This window comes from Salmo trutta, chromosome 10 (assembly GCF_901001165.1).
Source record: "Salmo trutta chromosome 10, fSalTru1.1, whole genome shotgun sequence".
Lineage (NCBI taxonomy): Eukaryota > Metazoa > Chordata > Actinopteri > Salmoniformes > Salmonidae > Salmo > Salmo trutta.
Genome location: NC_042966.1, coordinates 31316032 through 31337962, shown reverse-complemented (window position 1 = coordinate 31337962; position 21931 = coordinate 31316032).

The window sequence follows — 21931 nt, the reverse complement described above, 5'->3', positions numbered from 1 at the left end:
CAGTGCAAGAAGTGGCACACAACCATTGGTTAATGCAATGCAACGTCTGCAATATAGTCGGCCTGGAAGGATTCATTACTGTATTTAATGCAAATCCAGGGGATGGGTAGAAAAATTTCAGACACATTCATTTTCATGAACACACACAGAGGCATGCAAACACACACACACCCTCAATCACTCACACTGTTATGTAACCCTTTGATTTAAAACACAAGACACCACAACAATACAAATATGTCAGCATGTTCCATTATTAGCGTGACTGGAAGAAATATCACTGTGAAGGTCAATGCTTCTTGAAGTAGGAAGAAGAGAGAAGTGAGAGGAAAAGCAGAGAGCAGCTGTTTTTGTGTGCCAGCTGCTAGCAGACCTTGGTTCAGTTAGTATTTGAAATTGTTCAGATACCTTGCGTTTTCTCTAGCCTGCCTGTCCTGGCGTGCCAGATAGGCAGTATGTCATATTTGCTACTATTCCATTGGTAACATTGAGTCGGGCAAACTCAATCAAGCACAGATACAGTATTTAAAATTATTTTATTATTTGAACTCAGGCCTGCTAGCTGCTAGGTGCTAGCTGACAGAAAGAGAGAGCGAGAGAGAGCACAAAAACGAGAACCAGACAGAGAGATGTTGTGCTGGCTGCGGTGCGGTAGCTGGCTTGCCATTTAAAAGCCAATGAGCTGGGCTGCTCTAATCCCTGTAAAAGCTTTGGGTCTGATCCCTCGGCTGCAGCCTCTATTGATTCCCTGTTTTATTGTTCTTTGATTTCCATTTTGGTTATTTAACGAGCGGATGATGGATTGGTGACCTTCAGCTAGAGGCTCTGCCAGCTCTGGCATTTATTTCCCTTGGCCCGTCCCAAATGACACCCTATACTGTATATAGTGCACTACTTTTGACAAGGGCTCATTGAGTTCTGGTCAAAAGTAGTGCACTATATAGGGAAATAGGGTGTCATTTGGGACACACTCCACAGAGTTCTTTGTGCTCTGCTTGGCCTCTCTGACTGGTCTAGTCTAGTAGGGATGCAGTTTGCTGCTGCACATACAACCAAAACTATTTAACATCCTTAATACTTTAGCTGTGCTTGACAGAGCTTGTCTGGCTTCATGGAACCAATAGAATAGTCCCAACACTTAACACTTAACTCCATCTTTCATTCTAGGCAGGCTAGAGCAAACAATGAACGTATTTGAAAGAATTAAAATAGTATTTGAACCCAGATTTGTCATTTACAACCCAAGAAAGAGTGGTAGCTGGTGGTGTGCCAGGCTAGTTTATCTTTCAAATCAATAAAAAACTTATTCAGCTTGCAATTAATAATGCATGTTACATTATAATATATTTTTTTTTCATCACTTCTTTCCCTGGAAAACTTTGCAATTAATAGATGTGATATTTCATAGACAGTATTTACATTTCAACTTAACCTGTAAAGAACATTAATTTACTTAATTCACTTTAGACTTCTTTTCCACACGCATACCATTGCTATGAATAATGTTAAATCAATAGAGAGTAATGATCATAAATACTTCACATTAGCTACCATGTAACATTAGCATGGTTAAATTAATCACCTAAATGGATATTTAAAAAGGTATTAAAAGCCCCACAACAGAAAATAAATAGACAATTTTCCTCAACGTAGCTTGTTCTTTGTGATATTAACCACCCACAACTGTAACATTCTTAACTCTAGGCCATTTCCCTACACTCTAGAGCATGTATTCCCAAACTGGGGTAACCCCATGGGGTAAGATCAATGCCGTCGGGTGTATGCCAAATAAAAATGTGATTGACATAAAAAATAAAATATGATTTATTTATTTCATTAAAAAAATTCTTCACATTTTAAAAGAGTCCCTTTATATTTTTCAACGGGATATACATTTGGGTGAGGTTTTTTTCTCACCTGAGTAGCCTCGTTTCACTGCCAAAAATAAAATTAAACCATCTGGTGTTCAGCGAAATAACAACACAATGTCAAATACAGGTAGCCTAGTCAAATAATTAACATCCAATCACATTAACCGTGACTCTCTCGCGGGAATTCCACTTACGGTCCGTACGTAGCCAAATGTAGCTGCTGCTCATCCCGTTTGCTCGAAAATGGATAAATGGTTAAAAAAAAGTAAGTCCCTCGTCCATAGAGACACATACCAGCTCTACTGGTAGAACTGCTACTACCAGCAGTACTACACCTGCACCTGTCGACGACACAAGTTGTTCTGCTTCCATGAGCATATCCAATGCTAGCATCAGTAATTCTACATTTGTTGTTAGCCCAGCTAGAATGGATACTGACAGTTGTGCATCTGATGCAGCCGAAGAGCTACTGCCCCCTTACCCGGGAAAGCACTGAACAACAGACAGGGACATTGGACCATCAAAGAGGCGCAAATATGTTTGGAACTACATTGTTCTGTGGTTCATATATTATATTGGGAGAAGTGCCTTTCCTCAGCCGCAGTGTGTTATATGTGCAAAAGTACTATCTCACAACTCAATGAAATCTTCACTCTTGTACAGACATTTAGAAACAAAACAAGCCAATTTGAAAAATAAGCCACAGGAGTTTTTGGAGCGAGAATTAAGACACATTTCGAGTAGTAAGACATGTATACAAGCAACAGATACGATTAATAAGAAGAGCTAGAAGCGTCTTATATGGTAATATGGTGAGCTACTGAGTGGCTAGGACAGGCAAGCCCCATACTATTGTAGAGGACTTAATTCTTCCTGCTGTGGATATGCCTGGGACAATGCTGGGGGAAAAGGTCAAAAAACTATACAGACATTGTCTTCATCAAACAACACTGTTTCACGACGCATCAGTGACATGGCAGGAACTGTTTTGAAACAATTACTGCTTCGCATACAAACCAGTGAATTCTATGTGTTACAGCTGGATGAGTAAACAGACTTGGAGGACCTGGCACAGCTCCTGGTATATGTCCGTTATGTTAATGGTGGGTCAATTAAGGAAGACATCCTCTTCTGCAAAGCACTGGAAACCAGGACAACATGAGAGGATATTTTTAAAGTACTGGACAGCTTTGTGACATCAATGGACTTTTTTGGTCAAAATGTGTTGGTATCTGTACTGATGGCGCAAAAGCCATGACAGGGAGACATAGTGGAGTAGTAACGTGCGTGCAAGCAGTTGCTCCCGATGCCACTTGGGTACACTTCAGCATTCACAGAGAGGCTTTTGCTGCCAAAGGAATGCCTGACAGCTTGAACAATGTTTTGGACACTGCAGTGAAAATGGTTAACTTTGTTAAAGCAAGGCCCCTGAACTCTCGTGTATGTTTTGTACTATGCAATGATATGGGCAGCAACCAACACTTCTACAACATACAGAATTGCGCTGGGGCAAAGTATTTACACATCTTTTAGAATTGAGAGACGAGCTTAAAGTTTTCTTTACTGACCATAATTTTCACTTGTCTGACTGCTTGCATGATGACGCGATTCTCACACGACTGGCCTATCTGGGTGATTATTTTTCTCGCCTGAATGATCTGAATCTAAGATTACAGGGACTCTGCAACTATATTCAATGTCCAGGACAAAATTGAGGCTATGATTAAGAAGTTGGAGCTCTTCTCTGTCTGCATTAACAAGGACAACACACAGGTCTTTCCATCATTGTATGATTTTTTGTGTGCAAATGAACTCAAGCTTAGAGACAATGTCAAATGTGATATAGCAAAGCACCTTAGTGAGTTATGTGCGCAATTACTCAGGTAATTTCCTGAAACGGATGACACAAACAACTGGATTCGTTATCCCTTTCATGCCCTGCCTCCAGTCCACTTACCGATATCTGAACGAGAGAGCCTCATCGAATTTGCAATAAGCAGTTCTGTGAAAATTGAATTTAATCAGAATCCACTGCCAAATTTCTGGATTGGGCTGCGCTCAGAGCATCCTGCCTTGGCAAATCGCGCTGTCAAGACACTGATGCCTTTGCAACCACGTATCTATATGAGAGTGGATTCTCAGCCCTCACTAGCATGAAAACTAAATGCAGGCACCGACTGTGTGTGGAAAATGATTCAAGACTGAGTCTCTCTCCAATACAACCCAACATTGCAGAGTTATGTGCATCCTTTCAAGCACACCCTTCTCATTAACCTGTGGTGTATTAGTCACAATTTTGATGAACAAATCAAGTTTTATATGTAAGATGGCTAAATAAAGAGCAAAATTATTGATTATTATAATATTATTATTTGTGCCCTGGTCCTATAAAACCTCTTTGTCACTTCCCATGAGCTGGGTTGTGACAAAAACTCACACTCATTCTTATGTTTAGTAAATGTATCGTATAGTCTGTGTGTGTGGCAGGCTTACAATGATGGCAAAAAACAACATTTGAGAGTGCGCTGACCCTGGTGCTAGAGGGGGTAGGCAGCTGGAGGTTGAACTTTTGAAGGGGTACGGGACTGTAAAAGGTTTGGGAACCACTGCTCTAGAGAAATAGATAAATGCATTTTTACCTTGACTGTAGACACACTTTTATAGGGTGTATAAATTAGTGGTCTTTGAGAGGGTATAAATATATTCAGCATTATAATAATCTCAGGAATATGTTTGTTATTGGTGCGTATGTATGGGTGCGTATGTATATTTGCACATGGGACCTAGAAGAAGAGAAATTATTGGAAATTGTGACTACTCACTATATTACATGATTTGACATGTAATTATGTACTGCATATTTGTTTTATTTTTATCACCATGATACAGGCCTCTTGAGTACTTGATTCTTGTGAAAATAAATATTGAAATATAGTTATTTGTCATACCCGGTGTTAGGCCCGGTGTTGTGTTAGTATATCCCAGTATCTGAACCTGCAAAAACAAAAGGCTCTAACATGCCAACTTTTTGACAGGCTTATTTAAAATAAATCATGATGAATACTTTAAAAAGATAAATCTATGCCTTTTGAACATTTTACCTCAATATAGTATGATTAAACAAAGAGATCTGGCTAAAACAGTGTACTGAGTCAACAGGTCCTCTACATTCAAGTGAGGACGTCTGTACTCTCAGCAAGCATTCACTTTGATTAGAGAAAACATGGACTACTTAATTGCGCTCATTGTTATGCCTTGTCACTTCACTGCAGAACACTCTACTGAATAGCAATGAAGTCTTGATGAATCGTGGTTTCGTCCCAAATGGCACCCTATTCCCTTTCCAGTGCACTTCTTTTGACCAGGGTTGTTGAGAGAAAGTAGTATACCATATAGGGAATAGGGTAACATTTGGGACGCACACAATGATCTCTTTCTCTCAACAGCTATTCTCTGCTTTTCTCTTATCTGAGTCACTTCAACTTGACACTTTGCTTCTTTCTTTATGAAATTATTTTGCAGTCCTACAATGCTAAGGTAATGCAGCGCGGGTTTCAAAGCTGTAATTTGGACTCCTTGGGTAACATTGGGCCAATTGCTTTTCTCTTCCAGTTAAAGTGTTTGGAATGAGGTGCAATTCATCAAGGGCTGAGGCGCAATTCATCAAGGTCTGAGTCCCAAATGGCACCCTATTCCCTATATAGTGCACTCTTTTTGACCAGAGCCTTATGATTCCCATTCATACCGTGTCAAAGTAATCAATCAACCCTTTTACCTTCAGCAGTTGTCACAAAGTGCTTATACAGATACCCAGCTTAAAACACTAAAGAGCAAGCAATGCAGATGTGGAAGCACAGTGGCTAGGAAAAAGTCCCTAGAAAAGCAGGAACATACTGTAAGAAGAAACCTAAAGAGGAACTAGGCTCTGAGGGGTGGCCAGTCCATTTCTGTCTGTGCTGGGTGGAGATTATAGAGTACATTGCCATTAAGGCCAGATCATTCTTCAAGATGTTCAAAATGTCATAGATGATGAGCAGGGTCAAATAATAGTCACAGTGGTTATAGAGAGTGCAACAGGTCAGCACCTCAGGAGTTAATGTCAGTTGACTTTTCATAGCTGAGTGGTCAGAGGTTGAGACAGCAGGTGAGAGAGAAATAGAGAGAGAGAAATATAGCCAGAGGGAGAGAGAGAGAGGGGGTCAAAACAGAAGGTCCAGGGCAAGGTAGCACGTCCGGTGAACAGGTCAGGGTTCCATAGTCGCAGGCAGAACAGCAGAAACTGGATCAGCAGCACGGCCAGGTGGATTGGGGACGGGGACAGCCAGGAGTCGTTAGGCCAGGTAGTCCTGAGACATGGTCCTAGGGCTCAGGTCCTCCGGGAGGGAAGACGGAGAGAGCGAGAGAGAAAGAGAGACACTGACCCTAGCCCTCCTGCACATAGACTATTGCAGCATAGATACTGGGGACTGAAACGGAGGGGGGGAAATTCTGGCCCTGTCTAAAGTTACCCTCAGACAGCGACCAGGCAGGATGTAACCACACACACTTTGCCAAAGCACAGTCCCCGCACCACCAAAGGGATGTCAACAAACCATTAACTTACTACCCTGAGACTAGGCAGTAAATCCCATAAACATCTCCCCCACCGCAAGAGCTCGAGAGGCACACAATCGGACAGGAAGATCACATCATTGACTCAACCCACTCAAGTCGGGCATGACGTGAGGTACCCTCCTAGGGACGGTATGGGAGAGCATGCGCAGGCCAGTTACTCAGCCCCTGTAACAGGGTCAGAGGCGAGAATCCCAGTGGAGAGATGGGAGCCGGTCAGGCAGAGACAGCAAGGGTGGTTCTTCACTCCAGTGCCTTGCCGTTCACCTTCACACCCCTGGGCCAGACTACACTCAATCATATGACCTACATAAGAGATGAGTCTTATGACTTAAAGGTTGAGACCAAGTCTGCGTCTCTCACATGGATAGGCAGACCATTCCATGAAAATATATCTCTATAGGAGAAAACCCTGCCTCCAGCTGTTATCTTAGAAATTCTAGGAACAATAAGGAGGCCTGCGTTTTGTTACCGTAGCGAACGCGAAGGTACAATATGTACGGCAGGACCAAGTCGGACACATAAGTAGTAACAAGTCTGTGTAATGCTTTGTAGGCTAACTGTAAAACCTTAATGATCCCTAGCCTTAACAGGAAGCCAGTGTCGAGAAGATAGCACTGGAGAAATATGAGTAGGGTCCGATTTGGGACTATTTATTTTGAGATGATTCATTTTTAGGTGATTCATTTTGGGACTATTCATTTTGAAATTATTAATTTTGAGATTATTAATTTTGGGACTATTCTTTTTGGGACTATTCATTTTGAGATTATTCATTTTGAGATTATTCATTTTGAGATTATTCATTTTGGGACTATTCAAGCTTGGACTGACTTGGTACGGGAATGAAAATTTACCTTGATTATAGATTCAAGTGCTACCTGAAAATGTCCCCACTTTCAATGAATACTAACACGGGTATGTTTTCTATGTTTTGGTCTGTATCAATAAACCTATTTTGCACGTGCAGAACCTCAAAACATGTACTGGCATTATACCAAAGAAGGGGCGAACGAGAAAGAGATTCAAAGGCCTTTCTACAGTATATCGGCTGTAAACAAAGGTTTACATAGTATCCACTGAGCTGTTTTGAGTAAAATTGACATATATTTGATGTTAGCACTTTACCGGCAAAAGAGAGAGACTCAAAAGGCTACTTATATTAGCTGTAAACAAATGGACGTATCAACTTCAGCTTTTAGATGTGCATGATATCTCTCAGGGGGAAAAGGAGAGCAGAGGATGGCTGGGATGCATTGCAGACAGTTCTTAGGCCAATGTTCCATAACTTCTCAAATAGCCCCACAGTCTCTCTCCACAGCTCTACGAAGACCATAGCTGTGCTACAGTACAGTGTGAGTGCTGAAAGAGAAGTCCCATAAGTCTGGCACCATGTCACACTGTGAGTGTACGGTGAATGTACTAAAACAGATATACATTTTGTTGGTTGCACTTTAACGTTAGATTCCACCTATACCTGTTTGCTAGCACTAAGAACAATTTAATTTCTAGTTACAAAAAAACATTTGCAGTTCATTTTGGTGAATAATGGTGAATGTCAAGTAAATACAAAAAAGTTCAACTACATCAGAATAAAAGGAACGGTCAATATTTCAAGACATGGCATATGGGGGTGTAGTGAAGGACCCAATGGGCTGGACGATTCTCTTATCATCACTCATCTTGAAAAAATGTAAACTAAAAACTTGGAAATCAATCTTCCATCATTAACACAATGGAAAAATCAAATTATTTATTATTGAAATATTGAAATAGCATGGGCGACCGAGAAAAATAAACTAATTGGTACAATTTAAAAGGCCGTGTGGCAAACAATAATGCAGGCACTAGGGATGGGGGTGTGAGCATGCAGGTCTGGGCAGATGAGATGTAGTCGTTGTTTGTGTGCATCTGTAAGTTGTTGTTCGTATGTGTACAGTATGTTAGTATTTGATGTGGAAATGTTTTTTAAATAAAAAATAGAATAAAAGGAAGAGTAAATATGACAACTACATCAGAATTCAAATAAATTAAAATAAGAGTAAAGAGTATGACTATTTTAGGATGAATTTGGGCCAGTAAACATGGCTAAAATACCTTGAAACAAGTTTGATTAGGGTTAGGGTTAGGTACCAGGTATAATGACAGACAATGACTCACAGTAGCTGTTTGAATTGGGGAGGCATTACTTTCCAAAGGCTTCTGAAGGGAGGTGATCCACTGCAATTCAATCACCCACGTGATGCACATTTTGATAATGCACGATTTGAATTGTAATTTCCACTCTGTATCTCAGTAGACTTTGAAGATCCCTACTGCATGCCCTCAAAGGCTTAGCTCTAAGCCCTTCGTCTTTTCCCAAACAGAAAATAGCGCCATTAAACATTTTACATCATGACCTTGTCCATGGCTGCATGCCAAATGGCACCCTATTCCTTACTTAGTGCTCTACCTTTGACCAAGGCCCGTAGGGCTCTGTTCAAAAGTAGTACACTGCATAGGCAATAGGGTGCCATTTGGCATGCAAACCCATTACTCTGCACATTACTAATCTGTTGTGAAAGACACCGGCTTCTGTCGTCAGGCAGAATTAGAAAGGACTTGACAATGGGTGATTGCGATATAAATTGCAAGTGTCATTAGCCCTAACATCCATCATTAGCACGAGGATTGCCAGACAGAATTAGTGGGGTGGTTGGGTTGCACAAATGTTATATTAATTAAAGCAACAACATCATTATGCAAATGAAAAGCAACAAGGTCTGATATGAAGAATCGTGAATAACGATGAGTGAGAAAGTTACAGACGCACAAATATTATACCCCCAAGACATGCTAACCTCTCACCATTATAATAACAGCGGACGGTAGCATTTTCCTGGGGGGGGTATGATATTTATGCCTGAGTAACTTTCTTACTCATCATTATTCACGATTAATTCAGGGTTACCCGTAATCATGGTAGCATCCACATTAATGTAGAAGTGTTTCGAAACATATTCTATTCTTATTTAAAATAAAGTGACTCCAAAATGACATACTCTATTATTTACAATTAATTTCTATTGGGCACTAATAATTTGAAACACAACCAAAACAAACAGCAAATGCTTTCAACAAATTTGTAGAGTCACAAGCTTGATGTAGTCATTGTGTGGTATGAATATGGGACCAAATACTTCATTTTTTTGTACTTTAATGCACATACAGTTCAGAAAGTTTTCATAACCCTTGACTTTTTCCACATTTTGTTATGTTACAGCCGTATTCTAAAATTGATTGATGAGGAAAAACAATTTTTTAATCTACAAACAATACCCCATAATGACAAAGTAAAAAACAGAAACACCGTATTTATATAAGTATTCAGACCCTTTGCTATGAGACTTGAAATTGGGCTCAGATGCAACCTGTTTCCATTGATCATCCTTTAGATATTTCTACGACTTGATTGGAGTCCACCTGTGGTAAATTTAATTGATTAGACATGATTTGGAAAGGTACACACCTGTCTATATAAGGTCCCACAGTTGACAGTGCATGTCAGAGCAAATACCAAGCTATGTGGTCGAAGGAATTGTCCATAGAGCGCCGAGATACAATTGTGTCAAGGCACAGATCTGGGGAAGGGTACCAAAATATTTCTGCAGCATTGAAGGTCTCAAAGAACACAGTGGCCTCCATCATTCTTAAATGGAAGAAGTTTGGAACTACCAAGACTCTTCCTAGAGCTGGCTGCCTGGCAAAACTGAGCAATCGGGGGAGAAGGGACTTGGAGGTGGAGGTGACCAAGAATGGTCACTCTGACAGAGCTCCAGAGTTCCTCTGTGGAGATGGAAGAACCTTCCAGAAGGACAACAATCTCTGCAGCAATCCACCAATCAAGCCTTTAAGGTAGATTGGCCTGACGGAAGCCATTCCTCAGTAAAGGCACATGACAGCCCGCTCGGAGTTTGCCAAAAGGCACCTGAAGGACTCAGACCATGAGAAACAAGATTCTCTGGTCTGATGAAACCCAGACTGAACTCTTTGGCCTGAATGCCAAGCGTCACGTCTGGAGGAAATCTGGCACAATCTCTACGGTGAAGCATTGTGGTGGCAGCATCATGCTTCGGGGATGTTTTTCAACTACAAGGACTGGGAGACAAGTCCGGATCGAGGCAAAGATGAAGGTTCACCCTCCAACAGGACAATGACCCAAAGCACACAGCCAAGACAACGTAGGAGTGGCTTCATGACACGTCTCTGAATGTCTTTGAGTGGCCCAGCCAGAGCCCGGACTTGAACCCGATCGAACATCTATGGAGAGACCTGAAAATAGCTACGGAGCAAAATTCCCCATCCAACCTGATGGAGCATGAGAGTTTCTGCAGAGAAGAATGGGAGAAACTCCCCAAATACAGGTGTGCCAAGCTTGTAGCGTCATACCCAAGAAGACTCAAAGCTGTAAACGCTGCAAAAGGTGCTTCAAGAAAGTACTGAGTAAAGGGTCTGAATACTTATGTAAATATCATTATTCTGTTTTTTATTTTTTATACATTTGCAAAAATGTTATTATGGGGTATTGTGTGTAGATTGATGAGGGGAAAAAACGATTTCATCAAGATTTTGGAATAAATCTGTAAAGTAACAAAATGTAGAAATTTGGAAAGGGTCTGAATACTTTCTGAATGCACTGTATACGTGAATTTGTCCCAATACTTTTGGTCCCCTAAAATGGGGGGGACAAAGTAAAAAAAAGTGCAGTAATTTCTAAATGGTTTACCTGATATGGATGGAAATACCCTCAAATTAAAGCTGACAGTCTTTAACCTCATTTCAAATGCAAAGTGCTGGAGTTCAGAGCCAAAACAACAACAAATGTATCCCTGTCCCAGTACTTTTGGAGCTCATATGTTACCATATATAGTCTCAACTGTGCCCTTATCCATTTATAAGCAATATTTAGCCTAAAACAATTGCATCTTTTTGTAGCTCAGGATGATATGTGTGTAGATGATAGTTATATAGTCCAGAACCTTTGCTAACTGCAAAAGCTGAAAACAGCTAGTTAAAATCACATTGTAATGCTTCCACTTTCCTGTTAATTCCTCATTAAAACTAATCATGGAAACTTTACATCATATATTATTTACAATATGTACATTTTGTTTTTGTGACTAATAAGTTAGCTCCCTGGGATTTTTTATCAAGAGAAAAATGCTTTTCTTCCTCACTTTTTTTCCTGTTTTCTCTCAATAGTTGAGATGAAAGTGTAGATGTAGTGATAGCCACATCAAAGACCTCTGGATCACGCCCCCAGACACTGTGCTGCCGCCTGAAACACACTCTCACTACCACTAGCACAGATGGCAGGCCCTGCTCACAAGAACTGCATCCATGCACTCATTTAAACACCATGGCTCACAACCTCCTCCACATTCTGTCTGTACTAGAAACTGGAGGTTTAACAAATAGGGAATGAGAAAAAAAAGCATCAATAAAGAGCAATTATGGACTGCAGATAGATGAGTCATGCGTTGAGGTAATCCACACTGCCGGCTGCTGCTGACCGGCACAACACAAATGCAATCAACAAGAGAATAAGTTAGGAAGTAGTGTGGTGAGGAGAGACAAATCGTTGTGTACTAAGCTTTCCACCTGAGCTAAGAGCAGTTAGTTCTCTGTCTCTGTGTCATCAGGAGAAGTAACCACAACAGGACTAGCATATTCACATCTTAACACACTTTCAAATCACAAATATCCCTGTTCTGTTATAGTGTCAAATATCCCTGTTCTTTCAAATCACAAATATCCCTGTTCTGTTATAGTGTCTTTGAAATGGACTAAATACGGACATATCATACAGCAATGACAATGTAGCAGATGTGAAGCTGTGAAACTCATTCCTCAGCCTGAAGTGTCACCCCTTGAGCTTTTGTGGCACGATGGGTTGCAATGCTTCAGCAGGGTGGCCATATGTGTTTATGAGACAGAGGTCCTGAGTTTGAGTCTTGGTACGCGCCTTATCCCCAAAAATTATATATGTATTGGTCACATACACATGGTTAGCAGATGCTATTGCGAGTGTAGCGAAATGCTTGTGCTTCTAGTTCGGACAGTGCAGCAATATCGAACATCTTTCACGACTGCTCCCGCTCCCCCTCCCTGGCGCTCGAAGGCACCGACTCCATTTTTACATTTTCAGTCTTTGAACGAAAACAGGGTTTCCCGGTCGGAATCTTATCGCTATTTTACGAGAAAAAAGCATAAAAATTGATTTTAAACAGCGTTTGACATGCTTCGAAGTACGGTAATGGAATATTTTGAATTTTTTTGTCACGATATGCGCCGGGCGCGTCACCCTTCGGATAGTCTCTTGAATGCACGAACAAAACGCTGCTATTTGGATATAACTTTGGATTATTTGGAACCAAACCAACATTTGTTATTGAAGTAGAAGTCCTAGGAGTGCATTCTGATGAAGAACAGCAAAGGTAATCCAATGTTTCTTATAATAAATCTGAGTTTGGTGAGTACCAAACTTGGTGGGTGTCAAAATAGCTAGCCTGTGATGGCCGGGCTATCTACTCAGAATATTGCAAAATGTGCTTTCACCGAAAAGCTATTTTAAAATCGGACACCGCGATTGCATAAAGGAGTTCTGTATCTATAATTCTTAAAGTAATTGTTATGTTTTTGTGAACGTTTATCGTGAGTAATTTAGTAAATTCACCGGAAGTGTTCGGTGGGAATGCTAGTCACATGCTAGTCACATGCTAATGTAAAAAGCTGGTTTTTGATATAAATATGAACTTGATTGAACAAAACATGCATGTATTGTATAACATAATGTCGTAGGAGTGTCATCTGATGAAGATCATCAAAGGTTAGTGCTGCATTTAGCTGTGGTTTTGTTTTTTGTGACATTATATGCTAGCTTGAAAAATGGGTGTCTGATTATTTCTGGCTGGGTACTCTGCTGACATAATCTAATGTTTTGCTTTCGTTGTAAAGCCTTTTTGAAATCGGACAGTGTGGTTAGATTAACGAGAGTCTTGTCTTTAAAATGGTGTAAAATAGTCATATGTTTGCGAAATTGAAGTAATAGCATTTCTAAGGTATTTGAATATCGCGCCACGGGATTCCACTGGCTGTTGACTAGGTGGGACGATTTCGTCCCACATACCCTAGAGAGGTTAACAGTCTGATGGCCTTGAGATAGAAGCTGTTTTTCAGTCTCTTGGTCCCAGCTTTGATGCACCTGTACTGACCTCGCCTTCTGGATGGTAGCGGGGTGAACAGGCAGGGGCTCGGGTGGTTTTTGTCCTTGATTATCTTTTTTTTTGTCCTTGATGATCTTTTTGGTCTTCCTGTGACATCGGGTACTGTAGGTGTCCTGGAGGGCAGGTAGTTTGTAGACCCCACCACCCTCTGGAGAGCCTTGCGGTTGTGGGCGGTGCAGTTACCGTACCAGGCAGTGATACAGCCCGACAGGATGCTCTCAATTGTGCATCTGTAAAAGTTTGTCAGGGTTTTTGGTGACAAGCCACATTTCTTCAGCCTACTTCAGCCTACTGTTGCACCTTCTTCACCACACTGTCTGTGTGGGTGGACCATTTCAGTTTGTCTGTGTTGTGTACGCCAAGGAACCTAAAACTTTCCACCTTCTCCACTGCTGTCCAGTCGATGTGGATACGGGGGTGCTACTTTGAAGAATCTCAAATATAAAATAGATTTTGATTTGTTTAACACTTTTTTGGTTACTACATGATTCCATATGTGTTATTTTATAGTTTTGATATCTTCACTATTATTCTACAATGTAGAAAATAGTAAAAATAAAGAAAAGCCCTTGAATGAGTAGGTGTGTCAAAACTTTTGACTGGTACAGTACACAGGACATACGTAAGTGAGTGAATGGTTCACCACCAGAGAATAATGGCAGGATGAAATGGACCAGAACTTGACACCTGGAAGATAGCGAGGAGAGGCTCCCTCATGGTCTGAGCAGCAGAGAGAGAGGGCAGACTTGCTGGGTCACTCTTGGATAATGTAGCAATGATTAACTTCCCATGTTCAAGCAACGGGATATTCTTTTTCCTCTTGTGGTTATCTGTTATGTTGAGTGCCACCACATATCACATTGGCTGAACGTGTGTCTCTGGCTTCATTGATAGCTGTAACATATAACATTCTCAGCTAAGAAGGGCCCCAGTTTGTCCAGATAGCAGTTTTTTATTTACATATTCCCATGTATTACAAGGCTGACATTTGAGATGTAATTGCTGGGCCAGATAGTAGGAGGATGATGGTGTATTTATTCTGACTGTGGAATGGACTGCAGGCCATTCCAACCAATTTGTCGATTTAATTACCCTCTTCCGGCATTTTAGGTGTCTGTGAAAATTCCTAACTAAACCATCAAAATCACGTATAAATGATCTGATAGGACAGGAGTTTCACCGTTCAAATTTGCTTTGCAACTACAGCGATGGTCTGAAGTTAATAACACAGGTTTTAGTTGCAGCTGACTAGTAGGTTCACATCAGTAACTGACATCAGAAAGTTGAAGCTGTAATATTTGCAGCAGAATTCACGTGGAGCTAACACAGCTAACTTTCTCAATTTGTGCACACTCTCGAAGTCAACAATTAGTTTACTTAACTTAGAATTAAAAGTGCAGAAAGTATTGAGATTCCTCTGTAAAATAGATATAATTAAAGATTATGTTTGTGTTTGTTGAAGGCTTTTGTACTGATTGTCCTATTATAAATTATACAGTCTGATCTCCTAGTCTTCTGAAATGCATTTTAACATTGTTCTTGTTTTATGCCATCTGTTTTGGTTATCAGCAACATTCCAACCATCTTAAACTTACACTTGTTTCTTGGTGACTGTCTTGAGAAGGTGGTGATGGTTGTCACTGTCTTGAGAAGAAGGGGGTGAGTGTGGGGACTGTCTTAAAAAGAGGGTGAGGGTGGTGACTGTCTTGAAGGAAGGGGTTGTGGATGGTGACTGTCTTAAGCAGGGGGTGGGGGTGGTGACTGTCTTGAGAAGGGGGTGAGGGTGGTGGCTGTCTTGAAGGAAGGAGTTGTGGGTGGTGACTGTCTTAAGCAGGGGTGAGTGTGGTGACTGTCTTGAGAAGGGGGTGAGGGTGGTGACTGTCTTAAGCAGGGGGTGGGGGTGGTGACTGTCTTGAGAAGGGGGTGAGGGTGGTGGCTGTCTTGAAGGAAGGGGGTGGGGGTGGTGACTGTCTTGAGAAGGGGTGAGGGTGGTGGCTGTCTTGAAGGAAGGGGTTGTGGGTGGTGACTGTCTTAAGCAGGGGGTGAGGGTGGTGGCTGTCTTGAAGGAAGGGATTGTGGGTGGTGACTGCCTTGAAGGAAGGGGCTGTGGGTGGTGACTGCCTTGAAGGAAGGGGCTGTGGGTGGTGACTGCCTTGAAGGAAGGGGATGTGGATGGTGACGACCTTGAAGGAAGGGGCTGTGGGTGGTGACTGCCTTGAAGGAAGGGAGTGAGGGTGTTAAGAGCACTGTCTTTTTCTAAAGACATTACCCACTTGACTTCCTGTGGGTAAGTTATTGCTGACATATACATGTCTCAGCTGGCACTTAGCTCATCATATGACTTAAACATGTCCCATGAGGGCCTACTAGGCCAAACTGGACAGATCCTAATGGGAAGGATTGCTGAGGTTACTAGGCACTAATCACTCAGCCTCCAGATGGTCTTAGTGAGTCAATGGATAAATTCCAAATGGCACCCTTTTCCCTATTAACTGCACTACTTTTGACTAGGGCCCATAGAGCTCTGGTCAAAAGAAGTGCACTATGTAGGGAATAAGGTGCCATTTGGGATGCAACGAATGACCAAGAGTGACATCACTACCCCTCAGGAACCAATTACTCCAGCAGAAATCTCATTTGATCCCCCTAAATGGAGGAGCCTGTTGACTGGAAGAAGTATGAAAAGGGATGGAGAGAGAGAGAGAGAGAGAGAGAGAGAGAGAGAGAGAGAGAGAGAGAGAGATTTCATTCTCACCAAACACTCCCAGTAATGACTACTGGGGACACAAATCCACATACTGTGTTTGAAGGTACTTCAAAACTAGTGTACCAATACAAGCTTAAATTGTCACAGAGAACCACCATAACTGTTATTTTGTAGGTCCTCTCTGCAGCTCCCTGACTAGATCCACCCATATTCATTTTCTGAGTGCCACATTCAAGTGGCTGATGACTTGAATATGTATAAGAATCAACATGGTTTTGGAGATAATCGCTATTCTGCACAGAGAAACTACTCAGTGGGCAAAGCTGGTTGCAATGAAGTCATTATAGTTTTTAGCTGTAAAGACGTCGTTGCAAACAGTTTTGCCCACTGGAGCAGCTATACTTCTTGCAGAGAACTACTATAGATTTTATTTTCTGCAGTCGGTTGGCATTTTTCCCTTTGCTGAGTGCCCAATTCAGGTGTGGAGTGGGATTAAAAAAAACACAAACTGAAATAAAATCATTTATTTTCAGACGTTTATTTAACTAGGCAAGTCAGTTAAGAATAAATTCTTATTTACAATGACGGCCTACCTCGTCCAAACCCTAACGAAGCTGGGCCAATTGTGCACCACCCTATGGGACTCCCAATCACTGCCAGTTGTGATACAGCCTGGAATCAAACAAGGGTCTGAAGTGATGCCACTAGCACTGAGATGCAGTGCATTAGACCACTGCGCCACCCGGGACCCCCAAGAAAGAGGAAAGAGGGAGAATTTAGGAACTGATAATGCCTTACAGAACTTAGGAACTGATAATGCCTTACAGAATGTCATTTTCAATAAGGCTATCTTTCTCTCCCTGACCATCAGGGTGAAAAGGTTTGGTTAAGATGATAGCCCAGGGCTATATCTCTGACCAATGACTGACCATCAGGGTGAAACAAGTTTGTTTTAAGATGATAGCCCAGGGCTATATCCCTGACCAATGACTGAGCATCAGGGGAAAGCAGCATTGGTTGACCCTCAGGGTATGTGGCTGCATCTGGAATTTCACCCTACTCCCTACATAGTGCATTACTTTTGTCCAGAACCTTATGGGCCCTGATAAAAAGTAGTGCACTGTATAGGTGATAGGGTGACATTTCAGACACAGTTACATACCCTGAGGGTCAACCAATATATATGGCCATCTGTGTTCGTACATATAATTACTTTTTAGTAAGGCATGACACAAAGCATAAAAATGGAGCATGCGTCATTAAGACCCCATGTGATCATTCATGGATTATAGGTCAACATATTTCTCTATGAACAACTTTGCTAAGGTACACTGGCTGGGCAAATTTCTCTGGGCCTAAGAATAAATCACAGGAATTGGCCTACGTTTGTTGCTTGGTTGTACGTGAGGCTGTGTGTGTGCTTCCTTTTCACATTTCACAATTCTCCAAATGAGGGAAATTGTCACAAAATTTAACTTTTAAATAAAACATGACAAACATGAAACAATTATATAATACACATGTATGATAGTTGCAGAGTGTGGAAATAGAGCTTATGGTAATGTTGATGCAATTATTTCTGAACTGTAACCAAATCATCTCTCTGTATGTGTTTTGCTACAATCCACCCACCCATTACTGTCTTTGGGTGCCTAGCTGCCTGCCTTCCATTCCATCATCTGTGTGTGTGTGTGTTTTAATTTCAACCCACCCACTACTTTCTGCATGCCTGCCATTCCATGGAGCTTCAGTATTGCATTAGGAACTCCATGAACAGATGGTCTCAAAACCTACCAGGATAGAAATAACGTTTTTACGCTACAGCGCAATTCCCTTTTTAATCTCTCAATTCATTTAATGTATCCCTTTTAATCAGTGAAGTATTTAGTCATTTTTTTGTGTGTAATGTTTGGAACTAAAACAATAGGCCCACACACAAAACTAGAATATGATTTGCTGGCTGAAATGTGTAATACCCATTTTCTTTTCTATGAAACAGAATTGAGATTAATTTAGCCAGAATGTTGACAAACACTATATAAAAAAGGTTTATTTTTATTTCTGATTGAAGAACAGGGTATAAATACATAGCATGTATTTCTAGTGAGGCAACACAATGGAAATACCCTGACTTCTAGAATGAATTAATAGAACACTCCATTATGCAACCACAACAACAACACCCATATAAGGAAAACTTTCAGGTCAAATGACAGAACAACAGTGTTACATGAGGCCATGTTGGAGACAAAAATAAATGATGACATGCTGTAGCTTTGTTGTGATGAGCTTTAGCACATTGAAGAGAGTTACTGTGTTGATGTTTTCTCTGACAGGAGACTACAGATAAAAGGTGTTGGAGATGAACTACCCTCTGATGTTGGCATGGCAACAACAGATCCTGCAGGTAGCTATATAAGAGTTCTACAGCTAGGCCCCTGGCATTGAGGGCATGCACACACACGCGCACTCTCTCCCTCACACGCACGCACGCACGCACGCACACAAACACACACCCTGTCTGAGGGAGGAACATTCCCTCGCTCACAGGATCCCAACCTCACAGCTATAATTTTGTCTTTCTCCTCATCTCGCTGTCTCTACCCCTGCCTTTCCCATCTTTCTTTTTCTCTCTGTCTTACTCTTTCTCTTACTCTCTCACTTTCTCTCCCTCTCTTCCCTCTTCTCTCCTCACTCTCCCTATTCGCTACCAATGTCATCCCAAACTCCCTCTCACTACAAACTTCCCCCCATTAGGCACTCAATATACAGTGCATTCGGAAAGTATTCAGACCCCTTGACTTTTTCCAAATGTTGTTACATTCCAAACATATTCTAAAATTCATGAAATAAAAAATGTTCCTCATCAATCTAAAAACGTGTTTTCACTTTGTCATTATGGGGTATTGTGTGTAGATTGATGAGGGAAACAATACATGTAATCAATTTTAGAATAAGGCTAAATAAGGCTAACAAAATGTGGAAAAAGTCAAGGGGTCTGAATACCTTCAGAATACACTATACATCCTCCTTTACTGCTAAAGCTGGCATCCTTAATGGAGAAATTAGCTTTTTTACTACAAAATCTCTATTGTTGATGTAAATCGCATGTTTTAAAAGGGTCCAGACACTTTTTTTTGCTATTTCACTTGTTTTTGAGAAACTTACCCCAAACAGTGATTTACTTCTTCATCGTGATTGTGCAGTATGGGGGCTCTGAAAAATAATGAACAAATTCTCCAAAACACCCAAAATAAGTATTTTTAGATATGGAAACACTCTTATTATAGTGATGAAGGTCTTTAGATGTTGTACACATTCCCAAATGATATAATTTGATATAATTTTGTGCGATTCGAGATGTTTCCGCGATCCAGCTGTTCCATTATATGTGTAGCCTGCTGCTAGAGTGGGCGGAAAATTTACATGGGAAAAAAAAGAATAATGGCAATAGGAAAAAAAAAATATTCAAGGTCTACAGCAATCATTTAAGAGGACCACAACAAATATTAAATACTTACGATGCTTAATAACTGACAACAAACAACAAATAGGAAAACCAAAATTCTAAAGCTTGGGCCTAATATACTGTATAAGAAGTTTATACAAAAAGTTTTGTAGAGATTCCTATATCGATGATGTAAAGAATATTTGCTGGTCTGTGGTGTGTAATGAGGAGCAAATGACAAATTCAGCTCCATCATTAATTTAATCAGATGGCTCATTCATCACCAAACCCACTAATATTGCCAACTACTTGAATTATTTTTTAATCGGTAAGATTAGCAAATTTATGCATGACATGCCAGCAACAAACACTGACACTACACATCCAAGTATAACTGACAAAATTATGAAAGACAAGCACTGTCATTTTTTATTCTGTGAAGTGAATGTTAAGAGGTGAAAAATATATTTTTGTCTATCAACAATGACAAGTCACCTGGGTCTGACAACTTGGGATGGAAAATTACTGAGGATAATAGCGGACGATATTGCCACTCCTATTTGCCATATCTTCAAGCTAAGCCTACAAGAAAGTGTATGCCTCAGGCCAGAAGGGAAGCAAAAGTCATTCCACTACCCAAGAATTGCTAGCTAGTAAGGTGGCAATGGCTCCCGCTTCACCTAGAATAGCTAATGAATATTTCCAGCTCTGAGAAGCAGTGTTTGTTACGCTCTTCTCTGGAGCAATATTGACAATCCGGAGTTCCAATATGGCAATTGTTCGCTTGCGGAGAATTTCAGGAATGAGGTGACTATCCTTAGCAAGAAAATTTCATGTAAGTAACCAAATGTACAGTTGAAGTCGGAAGTTTACATACACCTTAGCCAAATACATTTAATCTACATTTTTTACAATTCATGACATTTAATCTGAGTAAATATTCCCTGTCTTAAGTCAGTTAGGATCACCACTTTATTTTAAGAATGTGAAATGTCAGAATAATAGTAGAGAGAATGAATTATTTCAGCTTTTATTTCTTTCATCACATTCCCAGTGGGTCAGAAGTTTACATACACTCAATTAGTATTTGGTAGCATTGCCTTTAAATTGTTGAACTTGGGTCGAACGTTTCGGGTAGCCTTCCACAAGCTTCCCACAATAAGTTGGGTGAATTTTGGCCCATTCCTCCTGACAGAACTGGTGTAGCTGAGTCAAGTTTGAGGCCTCCTTGCTTGCACACACTTTTTCAGTTCTGCCCACAACTTTTCTAAGGGATTGAGGTCAGGGCTTTGTGATGGCCTCTCCAATACCTTGACTTTGTTGTCCTTAAGCCATTTTGCCACAACTTTGGAAGTATGCTTGGGGTCATTGTCCATTTGGAAGACCCTTTTGTGACCAAGCTTTAACTTCCTGACTGATGTCTTGAGATGTTGATTCAATATATCCACATATTTTCCATCCTCATGATGACATGTATATTGTGAAGTGCATCAGTCCCTCCTGCAGCAAAGCACCCACACAACATGATGCTGGGATTGATTTGCACTTTTCACTCCAAAGTACGTTCATCTCTAGGAGACAGAACACGTCTCCTTCCTGAGCGGTATGACGGCTGCGTGGTCCCATGGTGTTTATACTTGCGTACTATTGTTTGTACAGATGAACATGGTACCTTCAGGCGTTCGGAAATTGCTCCAAATGATGAACTAGACTTGTGGAGGTCTGCAATTGAGGTCTTGGCTGATTTATTTTGATTTTCCCATGATGTCAAGCAAAGAGGCACTGAGTTTGAAGGTAGGTCTTGAAATACACCCACAGGTACACGTCCAATTGACTCAAATGTTGTCAATTAGCCTATCAGAAGCTTCTAAAGCCATGACATCATTTTCTGGAATTTTCCAAGCTGTTTAAAGGCACAGTCAACTTAGTGTATGTAAACTTCTGGCCCACTGGAACTGTGATACAGTCAATTATAAGTGAAATAATCTGTCTGTAAACAATTTTTGGAAAAATTACTTGTTTCATGCAC